This window comes from Canis lupus, chromosome 32 (assembly GCF_003254725.2).
Source record: "Canis lupus dingo isolate Sandy chromosome 32, ASM325472v2, whole genome shotgun sequence".
Classification (NCBI taxonomy): domain Eukaryota; kingdom Metazoa; phylum Chordata; class Mammalia; order Carnivora; family Canidae; genus Canis; species Canis lupus.
The window spans coordinates 5,602,025-5,624,053 of NC_064274.1; the positions used below are offsets into that span (position 1 = coordinate 5,602,025).

At 39.3% G+C, this 22,029-nt stretch overlaps 1 protein-coding gene across 11 annotated transcripts in view; it reads right to left on the reverse strand.

The window, feature by feature from the left end:
- RASGEF1B (RasGEF domain family member 1B) overlaps positions 1-22,029 on the reverse strand; it is a 547,852-nt gene that overhangs the window by 38,506 nt on the left and 487,317 nt on the right. Inside the window, exon 1 of one of the 11 annotated variants that reach the window (XM_025426408.3) lies at positions 5,093-5,286. The exons of 9 other annotated variants lie outside the window; for them this stretch is intronic. The gene's annotated coding sequence lies outside the window, so the exon portion shown is untranslated. Of the gene's footprint in view, positions 1-4,818; positions 4,968-5,092; positions 5,287-22,029 lie in introns of those variants that run through there. One more of the 11 variants, XM_025426415.3, reaches the window with a different exon arrangement.

Genomic DNA, 22,029 nt, shown 5'->3' on the forward strand with positions numbered 1-22,029 from the left:
AGAGATTTCTAGCAACAGCTCTGGAAACTGTAGAAATGCTACACTTCTGCTGACCTCCTTGAGAAAAGAGGTACAGTTTCTGTGAGCACAAACAATGCAGAGCAGACAATTCAGAATCAACTTACTTCTTTGGCACTGAACAAAAAATCACTCAGACAGGTGTATTCTTTGAAACTGAGCCCCCAAGTGCTTAGTAAATTTCATAATCGGGGGAAGGGGGGAGTAAGTATTTTTTTAATTAAAGAAGGTCTTATTTCTCTCCATAATGATGAAATCGGTGGTATTATTTACTGATGTTATAGGCTTTCATACAAAAAAAAAAAAAAAAGAATTTGCATGTTGCTTGATTTATCCTGGATGCTACTTAAGAAATCTTTACTAATTCCTAATTGATGGAGGAAGAGGATTGACTCAAATAATTACTATCTTTGGTTTCCTTGGAAGAAAATCAAAGCTAAAAAATTTATCATCTTTTGTCTTGGGGATATCTTGTCAGGAGCTTATTTACTAAAACACAAAACGACATTTCACTACATGACAACTCTAAAACTTTTCTGCAAGACAGATCTTTACTGTGTGGGAACAGATCGCAGAACACGTTGATACTCTTAAGGCATTGTTTTGAATCTACAATTTGCATGTACTTCCCGATCTTAACAGTAGATGGCTCCACGTTCCTTGTCTGTGAAAAGATGGGTGCTTTTCAGCTGTTAACAGTGGGTGCTGGTTTAGAAAAGTAAAAGGACAACTGCAGTTCCGGATTAAAAAAAAAAAAACAAACTAAGAAATTGGTGTTTGTGATCTTGGCATATTATTGAGCTTAGGAAAGTGGCACTGTTCATGCTGTACAGTTGAAAACAAATGCTGGCTGAAAAAGTCAGCCTTTTATAGGTCTTAGGGGGCCCAAATATGATGAGAATTAATTATTTCATTTTCCCAGAGGGATAAAAGTGATCTTCTGGATAATCAAAATCATCCTGATCTAATTACGTGCTGTCGAAAAGAACTTTCTGGGATATTAGAAATGTTCATCTTCTATACTGTCCACTACAGTAGCCATTAGCCCCAAGTAGCTATTAAGCACTTAAAATGTGGCTAGTACAACTAAGAAACTAAATTTTTAATCCTGTTTAATTATATTAAATACCCCCATGTGGCTAGTGGCTACCATACTGGATGGCACAGATATAAGTTGTTGAATCATCTATATGATAGCTCTCAAGCCAAATTATAGACTATCATATGGGGAGCATCCTTTACTAAAAGGGTTTATTTTTCTAGACCAAATTTATTTCAGCAGGAAAATAACCTGATACTTAGTAAGGACATTTAGTAAACAAGCAGAATTTTCTATTTACATTTTACTATGTAACATAGTTCCCGGGATAATTTTATTTTTTGGCTGCAAGTTCTTGGAAAACAATGTTTATCCCTCCCCGTCCATTCTTCTCTTTTTGATAAATAGAAAGATCCTGTCCCTCTGTAAAGTGTTTTCCTTCCTTACAGGCTAATTTTTACTTTCCCTTTGTGAAACTGATTTTCATACCAGGGCTTCCTAAAAAAATTTGCATCAAATGAATGACTTCTAGATATAGACATACCTTGAAATGGGATAGTAAATATATAAGCCTAAGAAAAAATGATAGGTCAAAGACTGGTTAAAAATTTCATAAATGGTGGGATGCCTGGGTGGCTCAGTTAAGTGTCAGACTCTTGGTTTCGGTTCAGGTCATGATCTTGGGATCATGAGATGGAGCCCTGCATCAGACTCCGTGCTCAGTGGGGAGTCTGCTTGAGATTCTCTCCCTCTTCATCTGTCCCTCACACTCGTTCTCTCAAGTAAGTAAGTAAGTAAATAAATAAATAAATAAATAAATAAAATCTTTTAAAAAATTTCATAAATAGTAACACTGACTTAAGTAAAAAAAATTCTCACTCAACTTTCTTGATAATTAGTATTTTTAATACACTTAGAGGAGAAAAACAAAAGCAAAAGAGAGGTCAAGAAAATATTAAATTTCTGCATAGTTGTTATCAACGCAAAGAAATTTCACTCTCTTCATTTCCCTACATTCAGAAAGTAGCTGAACATCTAACTGTAGACACTTCATCCTTCATTTTCCACCCCATTTAAGGTACAAATGCACGAAGTGATAGTATAGCAAAATAAATCAGTTGTCACAGAACTAAAAGTGACTCATAAATCATCTAGTTCAACACCTCATCCACTTTATAAATATTGTGGGTAAAGGGTGAGAACAAATGACTTGCTAAGTCTCCAGAACCCATCTCCCTACTCCCAGGGCAGAAATCTGTCCACAGCACGAGGCTATAATATCTGTCATTTTAAGATAATCAGGGGTTGTATAGATCTATTTTTTAAATAGGTTTAATTGGAGAACCAAGAAAGGACAGGATAGTTCTTCTAGAAAAGTGAAGCAGGTAATGAGGCAACACCTAAATTCAACCACTAACAACAAAAATGCCATAAATCTTAAGCAGTATTTTCAACAGTACGATTTGTCTCTTTAAGACTTCACAATACATAATGATGTCTTTTTCATTTGTTTTTTGTGGTATCAGAATAAAAATTCTCAACCCCTGCTTTGGGGATTCCAAATTCTTTAAGTAAGGAAGAATATCCTCTTTTCCCCATCTCCTGTCTCAGGGAAAACCTACTGGAGCCACACAAATTCCTTCTCCAAAGTCCCACTTCTTACAGGTAGCCTTGGAGATTGAGAATGTTGATTCCATCATTTCCTGTGCCATTATCAGGTACCTTACCTCGTATAGACACTCACCCAGCTTGTCCCCTTTATCTCTTTTTCCTAGATGGGAGTTATTCAACTGTTAGTTTTTTTTTTTTTTTGAAAGGGTCTATTGTACTTTGATGGTTAATTTTAGATTGACAGAACATAATGCTACTAATAATATAAGAAATGTGCATTATGATAAACAATACATATTCAGAAACATCAAGTAATACATACCTAAGAGTACATTAGATTGGATGCTAATCTGGGATAAAAAGAGACAAAAACTGTAAATGCTTTTTGGTGATTTTCTATTCCAAAAGACGTGTTATCTCAGGTATCAGGTGTTAGTAGTATCAGAGAAAATGTCTTGTGGAGCACATAAAATGGAGTGAGACTGAAAATGAACCATGGGAGAAATAAATTCTAAGAACTGAACACGCCATTAGACAACTGGAAAGTACAAGGCCAGTATGCTTAGTAGTCAGAAATGTTGCCACCTCTAGGAAAACAAAGCACTGACCCACATGTGGCGGAATAATGCCAACCAGAAACTTGCTCATCAGTAGCTCCTCTTCTCATCTTTGCCAGAAAATCTGCTTGAAAGGAATGATATAGCAATGCTTGGGAACCCTGATTTCTGTCAAAAGTGCCCCAGGGTCCTCACTCGCCCAACAACTGTTCCCCCTACCCCATCCCACCCCCCACATGAAATAACTGCTAATGATAAGATCTAACAAGCTGCCATTCTTTTATTTTGTTATGAGAATCTCAACAGCCAAAAATTTTTATTTTTTTGAAAATCAATTCTATATTTGCCCTAAACCTCATCTAACCAGTTATATTCCTCCCAAATCTCCAATCAGGCATAGATTCTGGTTAATTGCAACCTCCTTGTTTCTTCGCATAGGTTTTATTAACAGAGGTCCAACCATGTTTTAAATTGAGACATAGCTATCACATGCCAAGCTCTGGCTGCTGTTTTCAGGAGGGAAGAATAAATTATTCACCCCATCTGAGTCTGACTGTACCAAGACATTATTCAAGAGTGCAACACCCTGATCCCTAGGCTCTTCCTCTTTATGCACCCAGTTCAGAGACCCTCCCTCCCCCTTTGGAGATCATCCAGGGCTAAATATAGATCTACGCACACCAGCAGTTCCTGACCGCTGTCACATGGTGCTGCTGACGAAGGACTCCTTGGAGACGTGTTCGCCCAAACACACATACACAAATTTGTGTGCATATTCATCTATACACACTGTATCCACCGAATCAATCAGCGAAGATGGGCACATCGACATTCGGAGAGAAAGTCGCTCCCTAGAGACCTCCTCCTGCTATTTACATCACTTGGACCACCCTCTGCACTGTCAGGGGACTTAGCTACCTTGCGTTAGCCTGAACTGCGTCAATTGGGTTGGGGTTAAGGTGCGAAACAATGCTCAAGCAATGCTCCAGTGGTGTGTGGATGCGGGGACACACACACGGGTGTGTAGACACCAGCCCCCAGGTCCCCCCTCCTTTTCTTGTTCAGCACTGAAGTTGTTCCCGGGGTTCCCCCTAGGAAGTGGAGCCTCTCTTATACCAACCAGGTGCCGCAGGCTCCCAGGTACTTGGGCTCATGCTATTAAATCCGAGCCAGGCGTCTCGAGGCGACTCACCTGAGCTCCGGCCAAAGCCAGGAGCCTCGGTGCGTCCCAAATCCGCCAAGTGGACGGAGGGATGAACAAACCTCACCTCGTCAGTCAACGGCAAGCACATGACATCTGTTTCCTGTCCTTTCCTAAGAATCAGATCTTGGATTATAGGACACTCACCTCAACAACACACAATCCCCTCCCCACCCCCAACACCCGCGAAAACGAGCCAAGTTGTAGAAGGAAACAACCTAACAGCGCACAGAAAAGGGGATGGAGGAAGGAAGGATGCGGTTAGAACTCAGGCAGATCCTCAAACACTACCAAGATTTCAACCCGAAGGCCTGGCTGCGGGACCGGGGCGAGAGATGCAAAGCACGACCCAAGCCGGTCCCCGCCCGGGCCGCGGCGGCTCGGCCCCGCACCTGTTGGCCCCCGCGCGGCTCCCGGGGCAGCCCCAGGTGTCCTCGGCCGCCAGGCTGGGGGCTCCCTCGCTCCCCCGCTCTTGCGGGAGAGCATCTGGTCGCCCCGATTCTCCCGCCTCTTGGAGGCGCAGCCTGCAGCCGGGGCGCCGGAGAGCGGCGCGCGCTCGGGGCGCAGCTCCGGCACCGTCCGCGAGAGCGCACAGGGCAGCCCGGCCGCCCGCCCCCGCGCCCCGCTCCCGCCCCTCCGGGAGGCGCCGGCCCAGGAGCAACCCACCTGCAGAGGGGCCCCGGCTCCTCGGCTCCCCGGCGGCTTGCCGCGCGCCCACCAGCGCGACCGGAGCACCGGGAGCTACAGCGCGCGCTCGGAAGAGAAGAAGAAGAAGGAAAAAAAAAAAATCCGCCCGGCCAGTCGGGCGCCTTGTTTATGCTGGAACTACGGCCTCCGCCGCGCCGCACCGCCTCCGCCCCGAGTGCCCGCCTCCCGCCGCCGGCCCCGCCCCTGCCGGCAGGCGCGGGCCAATCGGGGCGCAGCTCGCGCCCGGGCCCCGCCCCCGCCCCGCCCCCGCCCCGCCCCCGCCCCCGCGCCGCAGGACTCCGGGCTCTGGGCGCCGCGGGAGCCCGGGTGCGCTCCCCGCTGGGTGGGTGGGTGCGTGGGTGGGCTCGGCCCGCTCCGAGGGCGTGCGCTTCGTTTCTTTCTGAGTCCGCCTGCCCGAGGCTGTTTGTGCAGTCGCGTGTGTGTGTGTGTGTGTGTGTGTGTTCATTTCCCTGTGTACTACCTGTAAATACCGGCCCGACTCGTTACACAGTATCTATTAACGTAATTATGCGCTAAAGGTTACCGTCCGTGCACTTTGAGGAGCTTGCTGAAACCACAAGAACATTTGCTTAGCAGGTATTTATGCCGAGCTCGAATGCTAGGGCGCTGTGCAAAACGCTGGGGGCACGCTCCAGGCGAAAGTAGGCAGGTCCCTGCTCTTCCTTTTTTTTTTTTTTTTTTTTTTTTTTCTTTTTTTAATTTTTACTTATTTATGATAGTCACACAGGCAGAGGGAGAAGCAGGCTCCATGCACCGGGAGCCCGACGTGGGATTCGATCCCGGGTCTCCAGGATCGCGCACCCTGGGCCAAAGGCAGGCGCCAAACCGCTGCACCACCCCGGGGATCCCGGGTCCCTGCTCTTCTGAAGCTTGCAGCCAGTCTAGGGGAGGACAAACGTTAAGCAAAGGGTCACCCAGACAAAATACAAAATTGCGGCTGTTACAAGTTCCACAAAGGACGCTGAAATAGGATTCTGGAGGCAAGGCCGGGAGGCCAGTCCTCAGTAAAGGCCGTGTTGTCATGGTAACCGCATAGCCTGTCATTGGATACTCGATAACTATTTTAGAAAAAGGGTAAAAACCTCAATGCTTCACCTTGTACAAATAAAGGAGACTGAAGGGACGAAACGATGGAAACAAGGGAAGAAAGAGACCCATGGAAAGAAAAAAAAAACAAAACAAAACTGAAGCATTGGGAGACTCTCTTGCTAGCTAGCTACATGACCTTGAGTAAGTGAAGTATCTTTCCTGAGCTTCAGTTTTCCCATATATAAAAAACAACACTATTCATACCTGCCTTCTAGGACTATCATTAGGATTACTGGGCTAGAGGAACTTTTCCGTGTGTGTGACCCTGCTCCATCCTCCTTCTCTCCCTCTTCCTTCCTAGTCTGGACGTGGTCATCTTGAAGTTCACCTTGCCAATTCTTACCTAATTCCTCCCCTCATTTTCTTCATCTGGACCTCCTTTCACTGCTCCCCCTTTAATTTTACTCACTCCTTTGCTTCTGCAAATGGGTCTCCTCAAATCAGTAATTCACTCTGAGCCTCTCTGCAGTTTAAAAAAGAAGCCATGCAGCCCAAAAGGCTTGGTGGGAGTTGCCCATGCGGAGAGGCACAGAGGCTCTGGCTGCCCAGCCTGGCTATTGCACTTGTGCTGGGTGTTTCCTCCATCCCGATTCTGTAACAAACAAGCCATTTGAGGTTGTGTGAACCAGGCACAAGATTGAGGTTCCTGGGTCTGTAGCAATTAATTAAAGGGGTTGATGTAAAGCAGGTGGAAATATTTGATATATCCTTTATAACCTCTGGATACACCCACCACCCCAGGAGATTTTGCCCTGTTTTAAGTTTTTTTCTCACCAAAAACAAAAGATGTTTATTTTAGATTCTCAAGATATAAAATGGACACTATGATAGTATTGATTTAATGTTTTACCAAACCACATTCCTGGTCCCACTTTGGTGGATTCCCCACAGCTCCTCCCAGCTCCCTGTATGAGAGGTGATACATACAGGGTCAGCTCCAGAGCTAGGTGGCCCAAACTCTAATCCTATCCTATCCCTTGGCCAGTTATCAGACTTTACAGGAAATACCCAAGGACCCTAAGCCCAGGTTTGCTCAGGTGAAAATAGCAATCATAGTTTATAAACGTAACTTCTTCGCAGCAGGTTGGGAAGAATCATTAAAGGAGATACTACATGAAGTAGGTTTGGAGCAATGTCTCTCAGGGAAGCTTTCCCTGACCCCCACTGCACAGCATCCTTCCCTCCTTACATTGTTTCTTCTATAGAATTTACCACCATAACATATTGTATATTTTAGTTATTATTGCCTCTCTCCCCTGGCTGGAATGTAAGCTCCGTAACAGCATGGTTTGTTGTTGTCGCTGCAGTGGTTGATTTCCTGCTGTATTTCCCATGTCTAGGACAGTGTCTAACACAATAAGCACTCAATAAATATCAATAAATATGAATTGGTTGACTTAATTAATGCCCGGTTAATGGTAAGCACTCCATAAATAAAAGCTCTTATGACTTAAAAAAAGCTTTTTTTCCATTTTCTACTTCCCATAATTTCTTTCTGGTCTTTTGACTCCATTGACTCAGTCTTATCCCTATAAACATTGGTGAGCTCAATAATACCAGTCACACTGATGCAAATAAAGCCCTGCTAAGTAGGATACTCAAACAATAAAAATGGCCTCTTGCATGATGCTTCAACTATATGGGAGGCCCTGTGCTAAACATTATTTTATCTTCCTTTCCTCTTGGATCTCAAGTGCACAAAACTGTGCATTCATGTCCAACACCCTTTTAAAAATGTTTATTATTTTAATATATTTGTTTTTTTATCATTGGTCTCTTTCATTTCCCCTCTAAAATCCTAGTTTTCACCATTCCAAAGCCATTTACTCTTTCACAATGTATGTAATGTGTGTTTTGCAATCTGCCTTTCATGAGCAATGATGGTATTGTTTTATGTGAGTACCACATGAGTACATTGACCTAAATGTTGTTGTACCATCCATCTTATTCTGTTTCTCAGTGTGTTCCCTCCAACGGTTGACTTTGCTCATCTATCCAGCTTGATATATGTTGATGTTATTCGCTCCTTTTACCTTCTGTTGAGTATTCCACCCTATTTGTGTTACTATTTTACTTATATTATCTTTGATCCTTGCCAAAACTCTGATAGGTAGGTATTCTTTTCTTCACTTCTGAGATGAAGGAATGATGCATAGGAAGGTAAGTTAACTTGCCATGACCACACAGCTGAAGAAGCCATAAATTAAACCTATACCTCTCTGATTCCAGTGCTCCAGTCTTTCTACTCTATAAAATGGATTTTAATTACTAGCTGTAAGATTTATGAAATAATGTCTGAAAAAATATACCATTAATTTGACTCATTTTACATGTATAAGACATTGCTATTAAAACTAGTAGATATATGCATTTAAGCTAGAGTTGTTTTCATTGGAAAGCAATATGTATTATTTGTCTAAGACACAAGTTCATTATTATTCATGGTTTATTATTTTCTTTTTTAAAAAAGATATATTTATTTGAGAGAGAGAGAGCACGTGCGCGCAAGAGATAGAGCAGGAGGAGCCAAGGGAGAGAAACTCAAGCAGACTCTGGACTGAGCATGGAGCCCAGCTCCTGAGAAGATGACCTGAGCTAAAATTAAGAGTCAGACTCTTCACTCACTGAGCAACTCAGGAGCCCTGGTTTATGGTTTTCTTAAAACACTTGAACTTTAAATGAAAATCTCACAAAGCATAACTGCCTTCAAATATGTAAAAACTAAAAAACAAAAAAACAAAACAAAAAACAAATATGTAAAAAAAAAAATGTCTTGTAAAAGAGGAATAAGTCTCCAGAGCACAAAATAGGACTAAAGAGTGGAAAAAATGAGGGAACAGATCACAGCTTTGGTGTAAGAAAAACATTAAAGATATCCAAGGTGGAATAGCAGCCTTTTCCAGCATTGAATTCCCTCTCTCTGGATCCTAAAAGGTCATGTGAAATGGCCAAATAACTCTCCAAAACATTTTGGACATTTGACTTTGACATTTTCTCTTTCATTTGTTTTCTCAGTGTCACTCTGCAACATGGAGATGAACAGTTTAAGAATAAGGCATTTTAATCTGAGCTTATCCAGGTAAGAAAACAAGGTGGCTGATGACACTACTTATCAACAGTCAATCTAGACCATGACTGTGGCCTTTTCACTTTCAAGGCCAAGGAAGACAAACCCACTATGTATGATGTATCTTGCCTGTCTTGTATTTTACCAAAAGATACATGAGAGTTTTATAAAGCAAAAACCTGAAAAATCATCAAATGCAATTTTGAGAAAATTACTTAACAGTTCCTAAGCAAGGTCTGTTACTATGAAATATAGCTATTCCATCCCCATTACCACCCGTTTCACACAGAATGAGGAAATATTATAGTGGCATGGCTAAGTCAAGACAAGTATTTTGGAACCACAGGACTCATTTTTGGGGATCCCCTCTCTTTGGACTCTCTCACAGGGCTGCAAACGGTTAAGATGAGTTACTGTGCAAGATGTGAAAGGCTAGAGTGAAAGGCTGAAGGAGGCTGCTTGGCATGCATTGGTACCATGCCCTCTTCCTACTTCTACCTTGAGTGAAAGGAATTCTATGGGCTAACCTAGCTCACTAGGGAACCACGTTGGAATTTCATAGTATGAAAAGTGTGTATGTTTGGCATTGACCTGTGTGCATTTTTCTGGAACCTGAAAGAAGGATGATGAAGGCAGGACGTGAAGATTTAGATATTGAAGACCACATGTCCCTGCCCAGTTGCATGAACACCTTTATAGTCCTGCCATTTAGAAGGAATTTTTGTGATGAAACACATGATTGAGTCAGTCTTGGAATGGTCATCTCAATAATAATTCCAAACATTTATTATAGTTTACATTTTTTTTTACACCCGCTATCTCATTTAGGGAGATCATTGGGTCTGTGAAGGTCATTTAATTCTGACAGTTGTCATTACAGAGGCATTTATTTTCCCTTCCTGGGATCTCTGAGAAATATTACAGATAGTGTTTCATTTAAACTTATTAAGAAGATACTGTAAGGACAAAGGAACTGACTCAAAAAGATAACTCTGGGGAAGTCTCTTCCATAGACCCATGTGATCTTTGATCACCATCACTTTTTATCTCTCAGACCTTAAGTTGTACAAAAGAATGTAATGACCTCTTAGGAAATTCCACAACAGATATAGTAGGTTTTCAAAATCCCCTAGGGAGATGTAAAAAAAAAAAAAAAAAAAAAAAAAAAAAGGATCTTCATTTATCCTAGATAAGAACTGTTGAAAGGCAAAGTTATTATTTTTCCTTTATCAGCCTTACTGTTTCACTCATTTGCCACTTCTTATTTACTCATACAAAGTAATTATTTGTAATATCCCCAGGAGGGAAATTGATATTGAGAAACAATATAACTTGGCCTGATCATAAGGCTATCATCTTCATTGGTTGTATAATGCACAGTGACTTATTTTTTTCTACACAAAGAAATATTTCATAACCTTAAACATGCATCATTTTGACAAGATGTAATGTTGTTTTGAATGTAAATTCAACTTTGTTTAACATGCATTTGTTCAGATAAGTATTCATCCTATAAAATCTTTATTACAAATAGTAATATAAATGTATAAATATAAATATAAATAAATGTATTTCTCTATTTCCATTTTCTCTTTCTAGTAGTTTTTGTCTGCTTTCTTGTGAACAAGTTGATCTTATAATGAATTAAGGAAAGTTTTTGTTTCAAATTCTCATAGCCTTTAATGTTAAGTCTGATTACTTTGCTAGAAGATCCCACAATTTTGACTAATTACCAATCTATGTCCTAGAACATTAAGTGGGAAGGGGGAAGGGAGAAAATGAATAATAGAATAATAAAATTTTAGAACTAGTAGAAATATTAATAACATCTCTTTTAGGGGCAGCCCTGGCGCAGCGGTTTAGTGATGCCTGTAGCCGGGGTGTGATCCTGGAGACCCGGAATCAAGTCCCACATCGGGCTCCTTGCATGGAGCCTGCTTCTCCCTCTGCCTGTGTCTCTGCCATTCTCTGTGTTTGTGTGTGTGTGTGTGTGTGTGTGTGTGTGTGTGTCTCCCATGAATAAATAAATAAAATCTTAAAAAAATATATCTTTTAATCTCTCCCCACCCCCATGTCACCAACCAAGGCATTTTTGAAAGGAGATTGAATTCTAGAGAGATTAAATGATCTTTCCAAGGCCATCCAACAAGATAAATAGTAAAGTTATGCAAGTCAAAGAGCCTGAATGATAAGCCTAAAACTTTAAAAACTACATGATTTTATTTCCTAATTACTTTTGCAGAGGTGACATCTACGGAGCTACTTTGACATTGTAGAAGGTACAATTTGTTTTCAAATACTGATGACAAATATTCTCAAGATATTAAATATTTCTCTTTTTTTATTTTATTTTATTTTTATCTTTTTAAAGATTTTATTAATTTATTCATAGAAACACAGAGAGAGAATGAGAGGCAGAGACACAGGCAGAGGGAGAAGCAGGCTCCATGCAGGGAGCCTGACGTGGGACTTGATCCAGGGTCTCCAGGATCACGCCCTGGGCTGCAGGCGGCTCTAAACCGCTGCGCCACCGGGGCTGCCCAAGATAGTAAATATTTCTTAATGAAATGATAAAGGAGAATTCTCTAGATGTTGCTAATACCATTTATCTTATTTAATATTCAAGGCAGTAAAATAGTAAATCCTTAGTTGCTTTATCATTAAAATAACCATGGTGTATTCATCAGACATCACAAAGTATATTCAAGAAATTATGCTGATCAAAGAGCGTCTCTAATAAGCATTTACTGTTATCATCATGAAAACATATACCTAATATACCTAATGTATTTTCTCTTTCATCTACTAAAACAATTGATTTTCACAAGACTATATCATTTTTTAAAAATATTACAGCATTGTTGTGATTTCTAGATAATCCTGTGAAATTTAATTTTGTAAAATATCCAAATATTTATTTTGACACTCCAATAATATTATTTCAATAGGAAAACCAGCTTTTTTTTTTTTTTTTTAAGATTTTATTTTGAGAGAGAGAGTGAACCCAAGAGAGAGCACAAGTAGGGGGTGGGGGAGTGGGAGGGGCAGAGCCAGAGGGAGAAGCAGGCTCTCCCACTAATCAGGGAGCTGATGCAGGGCTCCAGGACCCTGGGATCATGACCTGAGCCAAAGGCAGATGCTTAACTGACTGAGCCACACAGGTGCTGAGAAAACCACCATTTCTGTATATACGTTTAGATATTGCTATAGAAAACATAATACTAAATATATATTTACTACACAAAAACAAATGGAGTAGATCATATAGTTTAACTGTATTTTACTAGTCAATTAGAAAGAACAGGGGTGAAGGCAAAAGGGCCTTCAATTTTTTGTATAGTGTTTGATTTCTTTCGTAGAAAAGACATAAAGCAGATATGACAAAATATTCATGATTATCATTTGTGGGTGCTGGGCACACAAGTTTTTATACTTTTTTATTTTGAAAATTTCTCAAAAAAAACATTTTTATAACTATAGCTGGAATTTTCATATAGCTATACCATATAACCTTAAACTTAAATATTAGAGCTTATATTCTAAGGCAGTCTATACTGGTGAAGTTATTGTTTTACCTTGTTCTGCTCTCTGATTAATCACATTCATAAAGTATGACTGTCAATCAGAAGTGCAGAGAGTTTTATTTGGTCTCACCATAGAAAAATATAATATGTGAAAAGTTCATAAAAGAATGTTATACATCTCACATAGTTTATCAAAATTAACTTCCTCTTGCTTTTTGATGTGATCTCATGTATCCCCTCTCAGAGTGATGCATATGGTGAATATACACACAAAAGAGATTTGATTCTTGACTGAGACTGTCTTTAAAGTCAAATCTAAGAACAGACTAACACTACTAGCATGTGATTAACATTTCCAGGGCCTGGAATTATCTAGGGATAATTTTAGAATCTACAATTATTCACCTAATTGTCTCCAATTAGCTGTCTCTGAAGAGTGGTCAAGAACCAAAGGAAAATGGAGGCTGAATATATGGACATGTCTCCTTTTTCATGGAATGGCCCATTTACGTCAGGTCTATTGAGTAAGCCAAAGTATATGTTTGGAATGTGTTCGGATGAGTCAATGGGGTGGAAGCAACATGACTGTTGCTTGTAGAAGTGGAGTTTGGGGAGATTGGAGGAAGAGTGGAATTCTCTAGTCCAGACTATTGGTCAATGATTTAAAAGAGATTATCTCCTAAGAGAAAGCTTGTAAGGAAATAAGCCTGAGAAAGAACAAGGCCTTCTTTATGAAGGTATGAACTTCATACCTCTCTCAGCATGACATTTATTTATTTATTTATTTATTTTTTTTACAGCATGACATTTATAACAGAGGGTCAAATAAAATGTCTCAGTCTGAATACAGTTTCCCCAGATAAATAAAACATTAGTCTTAAGTTGTTTTTTTGTGTTTCTTAAGAACTCATAAACTCATCTTGAAATGCACTTCTTTCCTAAGTTAAAAGTTAAACACCAGATATTACAAAAGGCAGTTGTGAATCCAAACTTTCTAACTTCCAAAATACTAACAACAATTTGTATTTTTTTTCCCAAAATAGTTGAACTAGGACATACCGTTTTGAAAATATCTCTAAATAGATGCGATTTGGGTTAGCCCTGCCCCGACTCTCACATTAAGGCTAATGGCGAACATATTGCCATTTTCTGATTCACAACAAAAACAAAATAAAGATTTGAAGGTAAATTTTGATCTGTGTCTTTCCCTCGGTAAGGAAAAGCCCATATATAATGCTGGAACCAGTCCTTTAAAGTGTATCTCAATGACATAAGTTCTAGGAACATCTCATCTGACAAGTAAGAGGTCTGTTAGGCTCTAGACATTTTTACATAAGTTTCTAGGGCATAAGGGAATATTTGAACCTGTTACACAGAAATTCTTCTGAGGAGAAATGACCAGTATATTGAAATATATATTGCAAAAAAGGCTAGCAGAACTTGTTCCAGAGCACACAAAATGAGGAAAGAAATTCAAAACAAGACAGCCAGTTGAGAGCAAACAATAGAAGGGACACATCTTCTCACCTAGAGAGCAAGAGCAGTGACCAGTATTTGAAAGGGACCCTGGTCTGTGTGGGAACGAATAAAGATCTTATAAAACTTGGCTCTTGGGGATCCCTGGGTGGCTCAGCGGTTTAGCACCTGCCTTTGGTCCGGGGCGTGATCCTAGAGTCCTGGGGTCGAGTCCTGCATCAGTCTCCTGCATGGAGCCTGTATCTCTCTCTGCCTCTTTCTGTGTCTCTCATGAATAAATAAATAAAATCTTTTTAAAAAAATTAAAACTTGGCTCTCCGCTAAGGAAGTTAACACTCAGATTCTGAGTTTCCTCAACTGTAAAATGAGAGATTGGATGACCTGATGTCAGAGGGCTTTTATTGCTGTCAAAAGCTACTTCATATTAAGATTTTGTCAGTTTTTAAACTAGTTCCATCTGGATATCTCAGCAGCCAGTCAAGAGGCTCAAAGAGGATCAGAAGTGATAGACTTGACCCAACTCCACTGACATTATCAGTTTTCCTGGAATTCAATGTCTACATTATAGTGATTGTGATGTTTCAAAGAGTCCCTGGGCATCTACTTTCACTTTTCCCTGAGGCTCAGGCTATACTAGAGGCAGTAACTACCAGTAAATATATCATGGCATAGTGATACCTCTGCTCTGGGTCTGATGTAATAAGACCTGAGATTTAGCTTCAATAATGGAACGTCTAGGATTCGTTTCTTACCCAAAAGATATGCATTCCATGTAGGGTGACCTAACCGTTCCAATTCACATGGGACTGTGCTCGTTTTAGCCCTGAAAACCATATGTCTTGGAAAGATCTTCAGCTCCAGGCAAATTGGGATGGTTGGTTGCCCTAATTCCACAGATATTTACTAAGAAACTTCCATGGGCCAGGCCCTGGAATAGGCATTGGGAGCCCAATGAGAACAAAACAGACAAGGTTCCTGCTGTCTGTCATGGGGCTTCCCTCCAGCTGGACAAGACAGACTTAAAACAGGGAAATAAATAAATAACCAATCATCACAGATGGTGATCATTACTGGGATGGAGAACAGCTGTGAGGCCCTTCTCAGAGGGGGTCAAGGAAGGCGTCTCTTGAAGTAAGACCTGCAGGACAAGGAGTCAGTCATGAATATTGCCAGTATAGGTTAGTTCTAGGTCATTCCTAAGAATGAAGAGGCCCTTCAAGGAAACCTTAGGATCCTATTATCAATCTCTAAAATTATGCCCTTTATCCATTTATGTAATTGCTACTAGAATTAAATTTGGAATAAAAATTTCTATAGAATAATTAGAATAAAAAGTACACATGAACAAAGACCTCATCTATAACACCAGTGGGCATAGCAATACTTGGTGTATAGTATGTGTTCGATATCTATCGAATAAATCAGTAAAAACATTGCTGTCATTTGATCTACTATGTAGTTCCCTAAACTCACTGCCCCTAAAATATTCCCCTTTTGTCAACCAGTCTTTCATAAAGTAGATGGAGTTGCAGATCCTATGGGCCATGGAACACCTGTAGGTTTCAGGTAAGGATGATTCTGAACCAATTCTGTGCCTGCTGGCTCCAAGAGAGATTTCTGAAGCGCTTTCCTTTGCCGTGTGTTTATGTTTTAGCTCAGAAGATGTTAGGTGCTCAGCCACCTAAGCTGAGGACAGATAGAGCTCACGGGTTTAAGTTTTCAGCTTTATGATGACCAGCCTCTATCGGTGGGTTGGTCGTGGTGTTACTAATTAAAAGAAGGCAGAGGTCTAATAAACTCACAATCTTAATAAATGAATCATAATGACTATCATACTGATGATTTAATACTAACAAAGACATATTTGTGAATACTAGCTGAGTTCTCCTGTTGTGAGTTTTAGGGATTCAAAGCCATGGTCCCTGATGCCAGCAAGTCGGTAGTTGGAAGATCCACCATTGGCAATCACTTTGAACATCAGGTGTTTTTCTGTATAAGCAGGAGTCATTTGTAGAAATTCAAATTAAATTTTTTTAAAAGGTGGGGGATGGGTGACTAACATTTAGTAAAGCATTTGCTACATGCCATGGATTGTGCTAAGTGCTTTATCTATAAATTTATTTAATCTATATAATAATCCTATAAAAAGGGTTCAGTTCTTAGAAGAGGAACTTGAAACTGAAGGCAGTTTTTAAAAACTTGCCTAAGAACAGATGTCCAATAAATGACAGATCCAAGATTTAGACCCAGGTAGGCCTAACTATGGTCTTTGTATGACAAAGAGGACACAGTTCATGGAGCAGACAAATAAACATTAGATGGATTTGCATTATAATAACTCTTGCAAAGGAAGTAAGGCCATAGTTTGTGTGCTTTCCATTGTCACATAAGTAGTTACAGCACAGTTTGGAGGCAGGGCAATGCAGCCTAATAATCAAGATCACCCACAATGGAAACAGGAACTTGGTTCAAATTCTGGCTCAGTGTGAATTTAAGTTGTTTACTTATTACAAGCTTCAGTTTTCTCATTTGTAAAATTAAAATAATAATGATGCTTGTTTTAAAAATGAACTAATATCATATGTAGAAGGTAATTAGTACAGTATCTAGCACATAAAATTTAATAAATGGTAGTTAATTAAGCATAATTATCATCACTATGCAGCAGCTTCTCTCATCTTTAATACCTCAGCCTCTTTCAAACTCCTTAAAAACGTATGACGAGATTTGCTTATCTATACCTGTGCTTTCATTTACTGTTGTTGAAAAACCACTTGAAAGCTGCTAATACCCTTACATACTTAGGAGCATGCATCTCCTAAAAATAAGGACATTCTTATACATAATGTTTAAGCACCTATGAAAAGGTAACCATATTAACTAATATTATCTAATTTCTACTATATATTTAAATATTTAAGTTTCTAAATTGTCCCCCCAAATTATTCCCTTGTTCAAAATTTTTTTGAATAAGGATATAATTAAGGTGTTATATTTGGTGGTCGTTTCTTTATTCTCTGTTAATCTATATCAGTCTCCACCTCAGTCCCAGCCCTCTCTGCTTTTCTTGACATTGCCTTTTTTTTAAGAAACCAGCTCATTCATCTTGGAGAAAACACCACAATCTGGATTTGTCCAATGTTTTTCCTGGAGGTGCCATTTAACTTGTTCTTCTATCTGCCAAGTTATCTTTAAATTGGAATGCTGGTCTTAAGGCTTTATTGCTTTTTAAGTTAAACATTGTGCCAAAAAGGCTTCAAAGTGGATGCGGTATAGTTCATATTACATCATATCATAATTTCCATGACCATTTCCTCTTCATAATACTTTGTGACTTTATAGGCATCTCTGGTGTATGGCTACACCGGTGGTTTTCCACTCTAGCTTCACTTAGAGTTATCTGGGGAGTGTTAAAAGTCTTTGTTCCCAACTTGCACCCTTAGAGTTTCTTGTCAGGAACCCATTCATTGGATTGTTGTGAAGCTTCCCCAAGTGATTCTCATTGTAATCAGGGTGGAGAGGGGCTGGTTTAGAATACCAGCTCTGAGAAAGCAAGGGGCATGCCCTTCTTATTTACTAATACACATTCTCAGTGTCCAGTAGAATGCCTGGCTCATAATAGCTGCTCAATAATACATGCTGAATCAATCAGTTCATTAATATTCAGTGTATAGGCAACCTCATCCCCCTTTCATACTCTAGCTTTTCCTTTTCTTCTAATTAGTGCACTATGAAGCCATAGGTTAATTTTATAGCATGTTCGGCCAAATCAGAACATGACACTACTTTTCAAATTTCTGAAAACTATATACCAATAGGAAAATAATCATTTTCAAACATCTAAGAGAGGAGAAAAGAACAATCATTTAGCTATGCTGTTAGATTGATTCTGTTGCAGATAATTCCATTCTTTTTCTTTTCACATAATCAGTTCTTCCAGTTCTTATTATAAGGACTGGTGAAATGATTCTAAAATTACTTATGGAGAAAGAAAGACTGGGGGTTTGTCTTGGTTGTAATTGTTTCTTTCAAAATACATTAAACAAATCTCAATCATATGGAGGGACGCAGTGAAAAGAGAAGGAGTTTGGGTATAGCTATATTTCTATTTGTTCAAATTCAACTTTGGCCGAATCTTTAAAAATGGAATAAAAAGATGCATGACTTGTTAGGGTTTGCCAAAACCAACCATCTGCAACTTCAAATACAAAGGAGATAAGAATGGTCACTTTTCTCCTAAAAGAGAAGCCTATCCCGTAGCAAACTTTGAAAATAGTAAATATACACTTCTTTGTGTACTTGCACTAAGTGAAAATCATCAACAACCAAGAGAAACTCAGCAAAGGATTGAACACACGAGCTTGTATCTGAAAAGGCTTTTACACAGAGGAAAAATGCTCAGTGTGACTCAATACAACAGAAATGTAAATGAAAACTATACCAAACTATCTTTTTCTTTAATGCATCAAATTAATAAAAATCCACTATTGTGGAGAATTACAAAAACACATACCTTTGGATCCACCAATAGCAGCCAAGGAAAATCATCCTAAAGATACACTCCATTCATTATGCGAAATAACACATGAACAAAGCCATTCATTTCCTCAAGTAAAAGATCAGAAGCAACTAACTGTCCATCATTAGAGAACTGGATAAGTAAGTTCTGACACATTCACAGAATCCAACAGGTTGCAAGTATAATAGAAAATAATGAGGAAACTATGTACTGATAGGAATGCTCACAAACTACTTAGTGAAAGAAGCTATTATGTAGTGTATGCCATAATATCCTTTTATAGGGATCCCTGGGTGGCGCAGCGGTTTGGCGCCTGCCTTTGGCCCAGGGCGCGATCCTGGAGACCCGGGATCGAATCCCACGTCGGGCTCCCAGTGCATGGAGCCTGCTTCTCCCTCTGCCTGTGTCTCTGCCTCTCTCTCTCTCTGTGACTATCATAAATAAATAAAAATTAAAAAAAAAAGAATAAAAAATATCCTTTTATAAAGGATAAAACAAGAAAGCACTGTATTATTTCTTACGTGAAAAAAAATCTGCATGTAGATAAACTAGGAACTGATAGGTGGTTAGCTATTTGGAGAGGAGATGGGAACTAGGTAGATAGAACACAGCAAGAGGGACAGACAGGAAGGAAACTTCTCACACAACAGGCACCTTTTCACACTTTATCATGTTTAAACTGTGTGAATATATGATATATTCAAAAACTTAAATATTCCTTAAAAGCCTTACCAAAAGTCCTAGGAAAATACAGTTTAAAAAAAGAAAATAACCCAGATATTCTTGTAGCTCTTATTCTAGTTGTACAATTTCAGAGGAAATCCTATGTCTCCATTTCACTAAAAATGAAACTGAAACTCTGCATGCTTTCATACACCCAGACCTAAAACTTGGATTCAGAAGAAAAGTTACCAAGGTAATTTCCAACTTTGATTTTTGTTTCTGTACAAAATTTCAAAATTTTAGAATACATTAAAATGTGCACTATTTAGAGCTAAAGCCCAAACAGAGCAGTGTTGAAAGCATCCATCCCAAGGCTAGTGCTTACATGAAGTTGAAGTAATGATGTCAAAGTGAAATTAATCTCTTTCTCTCATGGAGCTCTTCATGGAGTCCACGAGAGATGAGGCTACCTCCCACAATGACAGGGGAATTCCATCTAAGAAAAGGGGATTCTTTTTTCACAGACAGTAAGAGGAAAAGGAATTGTGGTTTATTAATTTGGCTCTTCCATCTATGACTTTCAGTTATCAGTTGTCTTTGTGTGTGTATTCTATTATAAAAACGTGAGGGACTGTTGCTGTATTGTTAGCACTTCGCCCAATGCCATCCATACGACATGTGTACCAGAAAAGTCAGACATGCCACAGTAAAATATGTCTGGGTTCTAGGATCTTTATGATGTTGCCAAGTCATACATCCTCCTCTATCTCAGCTCAATTTTCTTATCTGGAAATGGGGATAGCCTAACTGGAATACCTCACAATTTTGATATAGTGACCAAATAATACACAAATAGGAAAGACTTTGAAAAGTGTAAATTGAAAATAGTGCTATTGTGACTGCTGTTATGACATAGATATGAACAGATAGGGCAGAGGAAGGAGAACATGATTTCAAAATATATACATCATGGAGAATTAAGTCTCACTTTTACAGATGAGCACAAAGAAACCCAGAAAGGTTAAAGAAGTCAAGTAGCTAGTTGGAAGCAGAACTAGAGACAAATTCTCACTCAGATGTTTTGCTTGAATGTCCCTCTCTTCTACTACTCCACTTCTATTACTTTGAGTCGTGAGGATACCTGGAAAATGAGAAGGGACCAAAGGCCACTTGATGATGCTGGTCATAGAAAGGCTGGAGAAACAGTGAAAAAATGATCAGAGAAGACACAGAAGGATAGCAGAGTATTGGTTAAGTTCTGGTTGAGTAGTTATAAAAAGAAAAATAAGAAGGCAGGAGTTAACAGGAAACCCATTTTTACTAAGCATTTCTGAATTATTAGCAGGGTCTTAGCAGAACTTTACCTCATTTAACCATTACAACAATCTAAACTCCTCTCCATCTTCCAGTTGAGCAAACAGGACAAGAAATAATTAATGACTGCTGGCCAATAAGGCGCTGGGCAGAGATGAAATCTGAGACTGAGGGCCTCTGGGTTGGCCCTTGACCACTCTGCCTCATTCCATCATTACTGATGATTGTGGAGGATGTGGGCCCAATGGGAGAATAGTAGGTATTTAAATATATATATTTATAATGTATGCTCAAAATTTAAAAATAACATCTTTGTTAAATATTTTCTTTCTGAACCTTTGGGGTGAAAGATTACTAGAAATCTTCAGATGGACTCACGATGGGTGTTTTCTGCTTGAGAGTGAAAAACCTGCGGCCACTGCTTTGAGATCCTCCTTTAAGAAGGACCAGAACAAGGGGTTTGAGTCAATGAATAATAAATACTATCACATAGGACTCTGAATGAAATTAGCCTGGGGTATTTTTTTTTTTCTGCACTAAGTAAATTCCTGAGTAGTGATAATATCTAATACACATACAGAACTTTCTAAGTAAAGTGTACTCTACTGAGAGGTTACACATTCATTTAATGCTCATAACCATATAAAGTGAGCTCTATTATTATCTCCAATTTGCAAATGAGGAAACTGAAACACAGAGAGGAGATGGGAACAGAGAGGTCAAGTAACTTGCCCAAGATCAAACAGCCTGAAAAAGCCACCATTGGACCTGCGGCTTAAACCCAGACAGTTCAGCCAGCAGGACTTAATGTTGCATATTATATAGCACTTTGCATATTTTGTCACCTAGGACTTCATTAAAATAGCAATCTTGCTGCCTACACTAAAACCCTCGATTCTTGGAGTTGGACAGATAAGAATGAATTTATTCATTAAGTCATTCCAATATTCATTCATTCAATATGTGTTATAATCCTACTATATATCAGGCTGAGTAATAGGAAAAATGATGTGGTTTCTGCAATCTTCCAACTGAGAGTCCAAGGGGGAGAAATATTTATCAAATATTGACACAAAAAATGTAAAATTACAAACTTTCATAAGAAATATGAAGGAAATGTATAAGATGTTATAAGATTATATGAATATTTTTTATTAAGAATTTCATTTTATTTTAAAGACTTTATTTATTTATTCATGAGAGAGAGAGAGAGAGAGCAGAAGCAGGCTCCATGCGGGGAACC